Source organism: Ictalurus furcatus, chromosome 17 (genome assembly GCF_023375685.1).
Source record: "Ictalurus furcatus strain D&B chromosome 17, Billie_1.0, whole genome shotgun sequence".
NCBI lineage: Eukaryota > Metazoa > Chordata > Actinopteri > Siluriformes > Ictaluridae > Ictalurus > Ictalurus furcatus.
In genome coordinates, this window is record NC_071271.1 from 7,651,341 (window position 1) to 7,667,012 (window position 15,672).

A 15,672-nucleotide genomic window follows, 5' to 3' on the forward strand; every position below is an offset into this window, starting at 1 on the left:
TTTTTTGAAGCATAATTATAAGATAAATCTTATATTTCTAAATCCAAAACCCAACACAGACACCTCCATATATTCACTTGGCATGCATTTCTGATGAGTGAGGTTTCGATAGATACAGTATTTCACATTTTTGAGATTTTACAAGAAGTATAATGTCTTTTCAAGCTTTAAAAATTGGATCTGACCCCTCACTTTTTTTTGCAAAGAGGCAGAGCCATGACCCCAATTTGTATCAACTTACTAACGAAACACAAAGAGACATTCTTCAATCATGGAGAGGTTTAATTTGTGTTCTATTAAGTCTTAAAATATGGAAACATTAGGATGATGAGTTATAATACTGGTAATACTGGTATTGCAACAACAGAAAGTTTGAACTACGATATTCTTGCAGTTTACTATTAGACATTGTAGCTATTTGAACTACTCATTAAAACCAACAAAATAATTCAACCCTGAGTTGATATATCGTTAATTTTATTCACTATTAGACATTATATAATATTCAATCTGTTATTCACAATTCACCATCCAAAAACTGAACCAATATACCAGTACAATTAAAGCATTCATGCATGAAAAATTTCACTGGTCTTTGGCTATTAATTGTTTACCACATGTTATTATTTATTATTTTATTAACAGTACTTTAAATACAAAGTTGACATCCTCATAGTGTTCTCTATAAGAGTAATAAGGGGGCAATGGTGGTTTGGCGGTTAAGGCGCTGGGTTACTGAGCGGAAGGGCGGGGGTTCAAGTCCCAGCACTGCTAAGCTGCCACTGTTGGGCCCTTGAGTAAGGCCCCTAACTCTCTCCAGGGGTGCTGTATCATGGCTGACTCTGCACCCTGACCCTGGCTTCCTAACATGCTGGGGTATGCAAAGAAAACAATTTCACTGTGCATATGTATATGTGACCAATAAAGACTCATTATCATTATATCAGTAAGATAGGGCCAAAGCTAATTTCCAAAGGATTCGGAGTTTGAATACGTGAGATGTGTATGGTTTAGCAGTCTAAAAGCATTTATCCTTATTAGCACTTCTCAAATGTATACTATATTCTCCTCAAACTCACAATTATATAAATTAAATTGTTGAAGTTGTTTGTAGTGTTGGATGAGTAGATGTCAGACAGTCAGGATGTGATGAAATATCCCTCTGCGACCTTATTATGCCTACAGTACAGTATACCAAAACTGCAATCTAAGCCTACACTACTCTGCCTACACTCCTGTAAAAATATCTGTCAGTGTCTTGGCTGTACTCCTGAACATGAACATTTTTCAGGTTCCTTGGGTTCTTGCTGGTCCACTGATTATTATATCATTACAAATCAACTTAACATTCAAATGACTGAGTTGACTAATTACATAAAGTACAGATACACACCCTGTTTTATTTGTACATTTGAACATGACCACACATGCCATGGTTTTTATTCAGTGTAAGCTGAGATCACAGGATATTATTAGCAATGCTTTTTTCAAAAGTCATATATGAAATTGGGCTTTGCGAGGCTGATTATCCATGTAAATCCCCAAGGAATCTCTTATTCATGAACACTTCATCTTTATACAAAGTCACTGTAGATGTATTAAATTCTTTGTGTGCTAATTCACATTATTATGTGTGATGTGTTCAGAGAGACGGACATGGCAGGCTTTAAATGACTGTCGGCACCAATGATGAGTTCACGAATTAATAATTAATCAAACAATTTTTTTGGTTACAGCAACTAATTTGGATTACCATGCTTAGTGCAAGCACAGGCTAGTCATGAATTAATATTTGTAGTTATTGTTTACTATTAATTCTACTCAAATTTATTGCCATTATACATATACTGTACAGTTGCGTACCATATATTGAAGAGCTGATAGACAGTGGAGTCACACAGCCTGAGCAAAAGAATAACATTAAGTACCGTAGACCGAGTACCAAAGCTAAAACCTTTAAAGCCTAGCGGAATGATTAGGTTTAGGTCTTCCTAAGCAGGCATTTGAGGCCAAAAGGTTACATACACCTAGGCTAAAAATAGGCTATTCAATCTCAGTTTTTCACAACTCCACACATTTCATGTTACCATACAGTTCATTTGGCAAGTCAATTAGGGCATCTAAATGGCCAGTTAAAAAAAATAAAATAAATGATTGTTTTTTATAATTGTATTATTATTATTATTATTATTATTATTATTATTATTATTATTATTATTTACAATTGATTATAGTTTTCAGCTTTAATTATTTACTATATCGGAATTCTAGTGAGTCAAAGGTTTACATACACTAACTATTACTGTCTCAGAAATTAATTTTACAAGCTTCTGATTGGCCAGTTGTCACAATTAGAAGTTAATGGATGCATACCTGTGGCTGTAAAAAGGCCTGCCTTTAGAGACAGTGCTTTTTTGCCCTTGATAGCATGGGAAATCCAAGCAACTCAGCCAAGACCTCAGAAAAAAATGTGGACTTCCACAAGTTTGCTTCCTCCATAGCACTTTCCAAACAACTGAAGGTGCCACAAGCATCTGTAAAAACAATTGAATGCAAATATAATGTGGGACCACACAGATCGTCAATTAGGAAAGGGGCATAAATTAAATCCCAGGGTTTGAAGGGTTCAACTGAACCCCAAGACAACAACAAAGGAACTGATGAAGAACTGCAGAATCTGAAGAACACCATCCCAAATGTGAAGCAAGGGAATCACAGCATGATGTTGTGCAGGTGTTTTACTGGAATAGGGAATTAGTACATTTCAGAAGATAGATAGTTTAATGAGAAAGGATCATGTAGAAATACTGAAACAAAACCTCGACCAGAAAGATAAAACTTAGTCACAACTTGGTCTTTGAACAGGATGACAATGAGACAACAGAGCGAAAGTACTGGAGTGGCCATCACAAAGCCCTGACCCCATAGAAAATTTGTGGACTAATCTGATTAAGTGTGTTTGAGCAAGGAGGCCCACAAACATGACAGAGTTACACTAATTCTGTCAAGAGTGTTGAACAAAAATTCTAGCAAAGTATTGTGAGAAGCTTGTGGATGCTTGTACCCCAAACATTTGATTCAAGTTCAAACAATTGAAAGGCAATGTTAAGAAATATAATCCAAATATAAGTGTATGTAAACTGCAAAATGTCTTTATTAGTTTCAATATATTTACTGAATAATTTCATATTTCGTATTCAGCTCATTCATACAAATCTGAGCCGTTGTGTCAAGAATAGTACTATACGGTATCTAGCTCAAATATTTCACCCAATCAAATCATAAGATTTAGACACAAATTTAATTTCTGTTTTTGTGCCTGAATATTGCGGAATTTGATTGATTTTGTGTTATTTTCTGAGATCCTGGAGGGACTAGTTATTATGTCTTCATGTTACCCAGAGATATTGTTGTGACCCTTTACTTCTGTGGAGGAATCGCAGTAGATGTGTGTTTCAAAGACTTCTTTTTTTTTTTTGAAAACATTCGTCATAATGGCTACCCTACAATTGTTGAACATGGTCTCAAAACTGCGTTCCTTCCCTCTTTATCAGGCCCCGTGCTCCTCTGTCTGCGGCCTGAATAAAATATGTATGCATGATAGGTCAAGCCCACGTCATCACATCATTATAGGAAAACTTAAAATGTTACATAAAAACATATAAATAGAAACATTTTAACATATTTCATAGGTTCCTACAGATATAATTATACAATGTACATTTAAAAGGTGTCAAAATACATCTAACAGAACATAAAGTGTTTATTTTTTCAGCTTTATGGTGTATTTTACATATAGGAAAATCAAACCTCAGTGAGGAAACAAAATGTTCATGTTCAACTAATGTTAAGTAATATTAAATAATGTATTACAGTACACAGTACTGGTACTTGCCAAGTTGTGCCTCCGGTGTTGTGCGCATCATTCCCGGGACCTATTGCATTTCAGCCCACATTAAGATCTGCTAACACTATACAAAACATGCTAACCCTAGCTAACTATTACCATAAATTCATTTTATTATAAGGTGAAATAAAACTGAAATTGGATAACTAGATATGGGTTTGTTTGTCTTTAATTATGTCCATCACTTACTACTGTCCTGTTTCCTCTTTTCCTCCTCTTCTTGTTTTCCCTTGCACTTCTGACTGCCAAAGAGGTATGTCCTCTACATTTTCAGTAATTAAAGCTCACACGACTGAAGGGGTGACGCAGGAGCTTAAATGAGATAGCACCCTGCAAAGAGGCCCCCTTTAAGAGGGTTGTTGAGCTGTAGCTGCGCATTATTTTAAGCAGATTTTTTTATTTTTTATTTAAATGATCAGCCCTCGGGGGCCCCAGGCAATTGCTTACCTTGCCTGCCCTGTAGATACACCTCTGATCACAAAGACAAGCCAGAAGGCTATTGGAAAAATGTTTTGTGGACCGATGAGACCAAAACAGAATTTTTGGTTTAAATGAGAAGCATTATGTTTGGAGAAAGGAAAATACTGCATCCTTAAATAAGAACCTTATTCCATATGTGAAACATGGTGGTGGTAGTATCATGGTTTGGGCCTGTTTTTCTGCATCTGAGCCAGGACGACTTGCCATCATGGAACAATGGATTCTGAATTATACCAGAGAATTATAATGGAAAATGTCATGACATCAGTCCATGAATTGAATCTCAAGAGAAAGTGGGCTTGACAACAACGCTAAAAACACAAGTTGTTCTACCAAAGAATGGTTAAAGAAGAATAAAGTTAATGTTTTGGAATGGACAACTCAAAGTCCTGACCTTAATCCAATAGAAATGTTGTGGAAGGACTTGAAGCAAGCAGTTCATGTGAGGAAACCCACCAACATCACAGAGTTGAAGCTGTTGTGTACTGAGGAACTGAGCAGGACTGATCAACAGTTATGGCAAACCTTTAGTTGCAGTTATTGCTGCACAAGGGGATCACACCAGATACTGAACGCAAATGTTCACATACTTTTGCCACACACAGACATGTTATATTGGATCATTTTCCTCAATAAATAAATGAACAAGTATAATATTTTTGCTAAATTGGGTTCTCTTTGTCTACTTTTAGGACCTGTGTGAAAATCTGATAATGTTTTAGATCATATTTAGGCAAAAATGTAGAAAATTCTAAAGGGTTCACAAATTTTCAAGTACCTCTGTGTGTGTGTTTGTTCTTGCTCGCTGTAACTGCTGTTTGGATACAGTTTCAGAACAGCTAAAGGTTACTTTTCTTCATGTTCTGCCAAAAATACAGAAGACTTGTTTCATTCTTTTTTTGCCTCTCAGTGGACTGTCCACTCTTTACTGCACTGTGTTTTTACTGATGTCGCGCTCAACTCCTGGAGATATTCAGGGATAGTCATGTAGTGTGTATGGGGTTTGGGGAGTTCCTGCAGTTCTCCTGGAAGTTCCTGCAGTTCCAGGCAAAATTAGAGACTAGAGTTCCAGGCTAGACTAAAATCATTTGGGGCTCGATCCCCTGCTTATATCCATCCATAGCCAGCTCACTGTATCAAAACACAGAACAGCCTACTCTCAAAAGCTTGCTGAGGTGAGGGAGAATTGGCCCTCCTGGCACTCCAGCCTCTAAAAGTCTGACATATTTTCCTTTAGCTATGCTATGTGTGTTTTAAATCACTCACTGATTTCATAACTGATGGATGTACATAAAAAAAATGCTGCATTTTCTTTCTTGTCAGTTGATGTCAATAGATTTCACACCTACACGTTGAGCTTATCATATTAGTTTCCAATAATTCAGGTGTCATGTTTGTTAAAGAACTCCTTCCCTCATTGATAAATAATTCTTGCCTTACACGGTTTACTTCTTAGGTGGAGTTTACCTTTTCGTGTTCAACCTTTGCTCTATTGGAACACAACCTGCCCCATGCATAATGTAACACTTTGGTTTTTACTCTTAGCAGAGCCTGAAGGGAGTCTACGTTCTGTTTTGGGATGTCTGATCCCTGTTATGAATTATAAAAGGGAGTGTTCTCCCCAGGCTCCAGGGAAGCAGTGAGGGTCAAGCACTCTAGACTCACTCAGAGCAGTAACAGCTGCCGGGCTGCCGAAAGCCCTCTAACCGACATTAACAGGGCCAATGGGCCACACATTTTTTGGAAGCCCTCCTGTTCACTTCCTGTTTTCCTAACCACTGCCCTCGATCCCTTTATCAATCTAACCTGTATCTAGTTTGTTTTAGCCGCTTCTCGGTGTTTCTTGGTGTTTTGTTTGCAATTTCTGCAAATGCATAATCTGTTGTTTTGTGATATCATTTGTGGGTTTTTTTGTGTGTGTATTTTCTGATTTTTCATGGAGCATGAACATGGATACGGAAAAGTTACACAAAATTTGCATGTGAATAATCATGATTCACGTGTCAGATTTACGTGTGGTTTTTAGACACGTTATGCTTTACTCATTTACTCATCTATCTATCTATTAATTATTGTTAACATTGTGTCATGTGCTTACTTGAATTTACATGTGCAGTTTCAGGGCATAGCATGGTGAAAAACATATGAACACGGGAAATATATGTGATTTTTCCACAAGGTTTGCTTCTAAATACCCCTGCTATGCTGTCTTATGATAACAATTGAAAATGGACTAAACAGACTGCATTGCTCTTATTATATAATAAGACGTATCAGTTCAATGTGGCCAACATGAGTCAATGAATCCATACTCAAAGCATGTGAGTCAACATGCGTCCTGCTCATTGCTTTGGAATGTCTCCTAAAATATTTCGCTGATGTAGGCTGCATTACTGCACTAATGATGCGCTCAGCCTAATCTAAAATGAACTGAAATATATGCAGTGAATTATTAATGGAAATGCTTTATCTTCCTGAGTTGTACATAATGAGAGGAGTGCGTATTTTCATTGCTCACAGTATTAACCATCCATTGTTTCCGTTCATCTCAAATCAGCCATTATTAATTATTCAATAGATCTGATATATGATGGAATTAACTAACAAACAAGACACTTAAGAGCTTAGTAACAGTTTGGACTCAAAGCCCTTTATTTGTGAGTGTAAGATAAAATGATGATTCAGTAGAGTTAATTTGAGAGTGAGTATACTATATAGTATCCGTGTAAGGTCAGGTGCTCCTTTTCAATAGAATTGGATGGATCTGAGAGTCACAACAGTAGATGAAACATGAGGGTTGACCGGATTACACCTCTAGAAGATTCGGCTGGTGTTTTCCTCCAGTAAAGTAAAATGTAGACTTGTTTTTGAAACATATGGTGTCGCAGTTCCACCATAGACTTGCCGACCACTTTAAGAGGAACACCTGTATATTCATTCTCATTCATGCAATTATGCGATCATCCGATCATGTGGTAGCAACTCACTGCATAAAATCATGCAGATACAGGTCAAGAGTTTGAATTAATGTTCACATCAAACATCAGAATGCGGCAAAAATGTGATTGTAGTGATTTTGACCATGGCACAGTTGATGGTGCCAGACAGGCTAGTTTCAGTATTACAGGAACTGCTGGTCTCCTGGTGTTTTCATGCACAACAGTCTTTATAGACAGAATGGTGTGAAAAACAAAAACATCCACTGAGTGGCAGTTCTGTGGGCAGAAAAGCCTTGTTGGTGACAGAGGTGGACTGAGAGAGATTGGTCTGAACTGACAGGAAGTCTTTAGTAACTCAAATACCTGTTGCAACCATGGTGAGCAAATACAGGTTCCACTTTTATCAGCTAATACCAGGAATCCTCCAGATAAAGTAAATGAGATAATATTTTTCCCCATTCTGATGTTCAATGTGAACATTAACTGAAGCTTTTGACTTGTATCTGCACGATTTCATGCATTGGGCTGCTGCCACATGATTGAGCAGGTGTACAGGTGTTCCTAATAAAGTGGTCAGTGAGTATAAATCTGTCTACAGTAAACTCAATATGTCTCTTTTGCAATTTGCAGATTTTTGCCACAGCTCCTACATGTACCAGAGTTGTGAGAGTAATAATGTGGGAAAACCAACTTTTATGTTTTTAAGTTCATGTGAATACTGCTCGCATGTAGGCCACTTTACAGTATCTGTAATGATATCATTTGATTTGTAGCTTCCCATTCCTTGTGTTGTGGGTCTGTTAATGGTTATGGCTTCAGGACTTTATATGTGCTTCCCATAATGCCTTCATTTTTATTGACGTTTAGATGGAGGAAGTGGTCTTTGCAACAAAGAACAAAGCTGTCGATTGTGGGGTAGAGCTCGCCCCTGGCACAGACATGTCTACAAAGAGCACATCATCTGAATATTTGAAGAAAAGCATCTGGCCTATGGGTGCTACTGCATGAAGGAGACATGAGATTTTTTTCTTCTTCTTTTTTTAAATTTGACATTGAAGCAAGGAAAATCAATAAAATATGGTTTATATTGCTAAACTGAGTAGGTCCAGCCTGACTAGCATTTGACCTCTACATATGCTATTTAGAACCAACACACTTACTACATGTATGTTTTTTATGTTAGTTAGAATTACAGTGGACACAAACAGAACAGGTTCTGTTAGGTCCAAAATCATGATGTACTAATGGTTCAGCACCAGGTGCTCTGGAAGGAATTGGGTTACCATTCCCACCCCAAAGTTGATTATTTGCCCATTATAACATGTCTCAAAGTCTTTTATTTCTCATATACAATTTGCCAAAAATTATATATTTTAAAACCTTCTATTAATTACGTTTAAAAACATATTTTTAAAATAATTAAATTTTCTTTGAAATGCAGTATGCTCTTTTGTTGGTCATAATCATGATCCATTTCTCCAAATAAACATGTTAAAGTTCCATAAGTGTCACTCTGTTTAGTCCTGACTATTGTGAGGTGCAATTACAAGGTAAAATTGCCAGACATTAAAATCCAGTTTGCTTTAAAACACAAAAACTTTTGACACAGTAAATGCTGAACCTGTTCACATGGGTCACTGGTAGTACCTTAATGTAGAATCACTGGGAAAAAGTAAAACTCTTCAGGCTAGGTTGTGCACATTGCCAGTTAACGTCGGCAAACGTTCATTAAGGTGTTGGTTCATACTCATATGATTTATGGGCTTAATTTTACTCATTGATGGTATAAACATTATAAACTTAAAAAACAGCAACTAATGCAACTGTTATTTACTTTTTAATATATACTTTAAAAGTTATTTTATATAGCGCCTTTCTCAGATCCAAGGTCGCTTTAGACAGTATATACACACTTATACACGTATACATGAATATACACAAATACCCATAAACACACACACACACACACACACACACACACACATATATGTATATGCTCAGCAAAAATAGAAATGTCCCTTTTTCAGAAGATAATTTTGTAAAATCCAAATAAGCATTACAGATCTTTATTGGAAAGGGTTTAAATTATGTTTTTCATTATGCTTGTTCAATGAACCATAAACAATTATTGCACCTGTAGAACAGTCCTTAAGACACTAACAGTTTACAGTCGGTAGGTAATTAAGGTCACAGTTACAATAACTTAGGACACTGAAAAGGCCTTTCTACTGACTCTGAAAAACACCAGAAGAAAGATGCCTAGGGTTCCTGCTCACCTGCGTGAACATGCCATAGAGGACTGCATATGTGTCCAGAGCAATAAACTGCAATGTCTGTAACGTAAGACGCTTAAGACAGTGCTACAGGGAGACAGGAAGGACAGCTGATTGAGTTGGAGTTAGTGGATATAAAGCATCCAGAGATTGATGACATGTACGTCTTTGATCCTTGATTTAAAAAAATTTTTCACTTTCTACTCAAAATCACTCGTCTTTCATCATGCATTAAAGTTCACTGCAAGCGAACATGACAGGTCTATGCTGAGTAAAGTTTAATAAAGAAGAGACGTTCCATACAGTGCTGATATTTGAACTTCCTTCTCCTGAACAGAGCTTTCTTCTGGACACCCCTTCAATTTCTGATGCTACTCCCTTCTTGTGTGAAGGTTTCAATATATCTTGCAAACTTCACTCTAGAAAAACACCTGCTATACATCCTTAACCATGTTCTACTATTTAACCGGTTATCAAAATCCCTCATCATCATATAATTTACAGTCAATCCCCTTTGTTACATTAAGCCAGGTTTTTATGTTGCACATAAAAAACGCATGGGCTATCATAGCAGCCCCAGTTTCAAATAACCCCTTATAGTATTGTTTGTTTCATAAACAAGTTTTTTCATGTAATAAAATTCATTCATTATCTTCAGTGACTGTTTTATACTGGTCAAGGTCATAGTGGGGGCAATTTAATGTAACCAATCCAACTACAGGTTGTTTTTAGGAGGTGGGATGAAACCAGAGAAATGGGAGGAAACCCACATGGAGCTGCAAGGGGCTAATAGATACCCTCAATTAAACCTATAAATAAAAAAATAAAAAATACATAGACAGACAGACAGACAGACAGACAGATAGATTAGATAGACTAGATAGATAGATAGATAGATAGATAGATAGATAGATAGATAGATAGATAGTTAGTTAGTTCAGGTGAATATTCAGGAATCCCAGGATCTCTAGATATAATTTGAACCCTTGAAGAAAGGGGTTAATCATCCAGTGTTAAGTTACACTTACAGCATCTTGTATAATTATACAGTTCATGTAATACATCAGGAATTAATGAGCTTCAGGTCATTCCCTTCATTCATTTTTCTTGCTTTCATTAATACACTCTAAATTTTTTATCAACCATGTCTCAAATATGATAGTAGATGTTACTGTAGAGTTTGTAGTCGTTGATAATGATGATAATCATGAACATCATTAGTGATATATAGACCTCAAATTATAGACCTCTATCTATGTGCATGTTGATAAGAAATTCATAATAAAGTACCATATAAGCCACTTCAGCACTTTCTTTTGTGCTGTTATTAATTAAACAAAGAAATAAAACATAACACAATAATGCATTGAAGTGAAAAGAAACAAAAAACCTTTCAATTACAGTAAATATTTTAATGATAAGTATGGAAAATAAGTATTCTTATTGTTATTATTATTATAAATAACTGAATGGTCTATGTTTTATTTATAGTCCCAACTACTATTCTTTCAGCTAAGACTATTAAAGACATGCTCATATTTCTAGGAAATCATCCTGATATAATTAACTCCAGCTATAAACTGTAGATAGACTGAACAGAATGAAGAATCTATAGTTAAACAGATGAAGTAAAGTCATTTTTGTCTATTTTAATGATGTTTTAATAAATGTAATACATACAGGTATGAAGACATGGTAAAAAATAAACAATTTCATTCTTGATAGCATGTTTTACACATTGATAACACTGTCTCTCGATACTTTTTAATTTTAAGAATTCAGACTAACCAGCATGTCTACCATCATTTTCACGCTGCAGCCATTGCCTCTGCCTTAAAATAACAGAAATAAGAACAATAAACTTTTCTGCACAGTTTGGAACAGATATAGTTAAAAGTATTCCCCCCAGGACAAAATACTCAACCCTGAACAGCATAAACATAACAGCACAACAGTTTCGAGTTTACAGAGCATTAGGAATGAAAAAATAAGCAAAGAAAACATTCACCTACTCCTATCTGTAGTCTTATAAATATCTATACTGTGTGGCCAGTGCACACTGGACACACTAAAAACAAACAGCAACAACAACAACAACAACAACAAAACCCCAACAAAAACAGGCCAAACAGGTTTATTTGTTTTGGCACAGTTTTGGCAATCACAAAGTAACACACCTACTGAACCAAACCATGAACTGAGTTTAACTGATTTCCTCCGTCTAGGACTGGATTTGTCCATTACTTCTGATTTCCATTCAGCCTTTTTGCTATTAGACTTCATCTGCATCTAGAATCATCTGCATTTTTGTCTGGAAATGTTTTTTTTTTGTTTTGCATTTTCTTTATCATCTAAACGAGTCAACGATTGCCATGTAGCCTGTATAACTCTTAGAAAATTAAATATTCTTTTAAAAATCCATTTTCAACACTGAATCTAAGAAAACATGCATGTAACTGTTACCATTTCAGATGACAATATATATTTTTTACAAGGTTACTTTACTTACGCTGGCTGTATTTTGCCCTTAAATGAGTAACAGGGTTGAAACAAACATGAGAACATTAAAAACATCCTAATGACTTACTTTAAAAAAAAAAAAAAATTTAATTAAAAATTTACTTTCAAACAACCAAACAACCATTGTGGTAACAGGGTTGTACATTCAAAGTTACCCCATCAGTAAAAAAAAAAAATATATATATATATATCAATAATATAAAGAAACAAGAATGAGGGAAATTTGTTTTTTGTCTTCTCATGATCTTCAGGAAATACAGATGATGCAACATCCTGCTGAACTTGTGACTGTGGAATAGTCCAAATATTTCATAGAGGTGAATGTGTTCAGGTAACACAGTTGAGTGAAACTAACATTTACATTTGCATTTTTCATAACCTGATTGAGATGTTAAAATAATTTAATAATTATACTCCAAGGTAAAATGTAGGCTAGTTATAGTGGGCTAGGATAGGTTGTAATGTTTTATTTATTTTTTATTTTAAAGTAAAATTTAAAGTAGTTTATCTGAAACATTCTTATAAAGTTTGGTTCTATTCTATTCTATTGAAGGTACACTCAGTTCTCTTCAGAAAAAACACTTGACTCTGTCACGTAACCCGATTTGACATGCAAATTATTATGATTCTTCATGAATATGCAAATAAGCAAGTGGCGTCCTTTTAGCTTCAGGTGTGGTACAAATGTTCCTCGATTTTCGAGGGAATGCAGTAAAAAGAAATGCTAAATTTAAAGCTGCAAAGCCATGGCACCATCTCCTGGTGTAAATTAAATTTGACAGGCTTTTCTTTCTTTCTTTCTTTCTTTTAAACTACTATATCATTATAATTATGGGAATAAAACAACAACAACAACAACCCTACCATTACATTACTGGTCTGGAGACGTTGCTGCAAACTAAAACATACAACCGGTCAGTATCGGACGAGTCCGTGCACCCACTGCAGTCAGGAATAACAATAACCTGCTTCAGAATCTGCAGGCTCTAGTTTGTAACCAGTGTAACAGGCTTAAATAACAGAAAAAACAGGATAAGTGACTTTCACTGATAAGAGTACTTTCACTGATAAGTATATGTCAAAATATACTTTGTGACATTATATAAGGTGATGTGGACAGCATTAAACAAGAAGTTGACCCCAAAAACCTTAAGGTAGAAAAAAAAATTACATAAACCTTGACAATTTTTTTATAAGGTTATAAAATTGTCATGTCCAATATTCTACATATTTATTATACACGTATGTATGGGGTGACATGGCGGTGCAGTTGGTAGCCTTGCCACCTCACAGCTCCAGGGTCCAAATTTTGATCCTGAGCTTGGGGTTCTGTCTGGGTGGAGTTTCTGTGTACGCTCTCCCTGTGTCCACATTGGAAACTGGGTTCTCTGGTTTCCTCTCACCTTCCAAAACCATAAGTGTAAACCATAAGTGGACTGGCTAAGATAAAATTACCGCTAGGTGTGAATGAGTGCATCAATGTGTGTGCATGGTAATAAATGATGCATTTATGGATTTTATGTACAATAAATTGTGTTTTAACGAAACATCTTAAGAAGCAGGGAAATAAGGTATAATGCAGAGAGTTTTTCTTAATGTACTGTGTAATTTCAGAGATAGGTGCTAATATTTATTATTATTATTATTATTATTATTATTATTATTATTATTATTATTATTATTATTATTAATAATAATAATAATAATAATAATAATAATAATTTAGTTATTTATTTAAATAATGTGTTATGCTAATACTCCAAGAAAGAAATGATTAAATGTTATTTACTTATTAGTTGTTTTTTTAACTGTGATTTTTATTTGGCCTGTTTGTTTACAGTGAATTTAAAAGTTTTGTGATGTGATGTATTATGATGGAAAAAAAAAATATAACTAAAATAAATCATGCCAGATTTTTTTCCACCTTTAATGTGACAGAGCAACCAACAAAATTCAAGTGAAAAACAAATAGAATTTTTTTAAGAAAAAAAGAAAAGAAAAAAACTTACAATAACCTGGGTGCACAAGTGTGCACGCCCCTTAAATAATATTTTGTTAAAGCATATTTTGCTTCTAATACACTCTTTTTGGGTAAGAGTGGGCCAACTTAGCACATCTTGATTTGGCAATTTTATTCCAGTCTTCCTTGAACAAAATGCTCAAAGGGGATCTCCTGTGCACAGCTATCTTCATATCGTTCTATGGGTTTTCAATAGGATTTAGATCTCGGCTCTGACTGGGCCATTCCAAAACTTTGGTCTTCTTCTGAAGCCATTCCATTATTGACTTGGATTTGTGCTTTTGGTTGTTGCGTCCTGGAAGGTTTGGAATGTTTTGGAAATTCTTTTGTACCCCTCTCCTGAACAGTACCTTTCCACAATGAGGTCAAGTACATGCTTTGTAAGCTATTTGTGGACCATGGATTCAGCAGTCGGATGAAACCAAGAAGATGTCGAAAAATGTTTCCTACAGAAACAGTTGATCTTTATTTTGGGTTAACCAGAATAACTTCACTGGTGATAGATGTATAATAATTACTTTTGAACATGAGTTTGAATGTGACAGAACAGGGGTTTGTACTCCAACTTCCTGATTTGGAAATTGTCAGACGTCCTCGTATATTTCAATGTTCCATTTGCTCCACATCCACTATTGTTTCACTCCTAAGAGCATAAGGGATAAGAATACTGCTAGATTTGGATGATTGGCTCATGTGTGCCAGGATGGCAGGCCACCCAAGACACAGACACCCTCCACACTGTGCCACTTGGCCTCATGGTAAAAGGCAAAAAAGAAAATTTCCCTAGTACAGCGACAGGTTACTATGGAGCCCCCCTAGTGTCAGGTAAGAAAAAAAAAAAATACAGCCATGTGTAATCCGTGCCCTCAGTTTTGACACTGGGGGGCTCCGTAGATTACTGTTCTTTGCTATTTGTTTTTCATTGCTAGTCTTGTTGTTATTTTTGTTTTGTAATATGTTAATGTTGTCAGTAATATCAATAGCAGCTTCCACTGATACATGCAACTGCCATGTCATGTGATGCAAACCTCAGGAGGACAAACAGGTGTGCATACATGCATATCCCTCGCATCAATAGTACAATACACACTAGGATATAGTACGGATACCATCTCCTGTATTTTTGTTGAGGCTCAGAATAGCATTGTTGCTAGTGTTATTTCATGACTTTGGATAATACACGTGCACATAAGACCATATCTATGTGCTAATCACTTCTCCTGGATGTACAGTAAGGATGTGTTATTTGTTTATATCTGTTTGATGTCCATACTTGGATTGAAAAGATAATACAGTGGGACACAGCCGGTTGATTTTACTTTGCTCAATATCTCCAGAATTGAAGAACATTCCTCAGCTATGGTAAAATAATTATCAATATCAAACTATTACAAACAATGCACTATAAACTGGAGTCAGTTTGATTCAATACTAATGGATCATTGCAGACAAAAATAAGTCAAATATAATGTATTTATGGGAAATACACTTGTATGAGTACAAACATCTTTAATGCAAAACAACATTTTACAA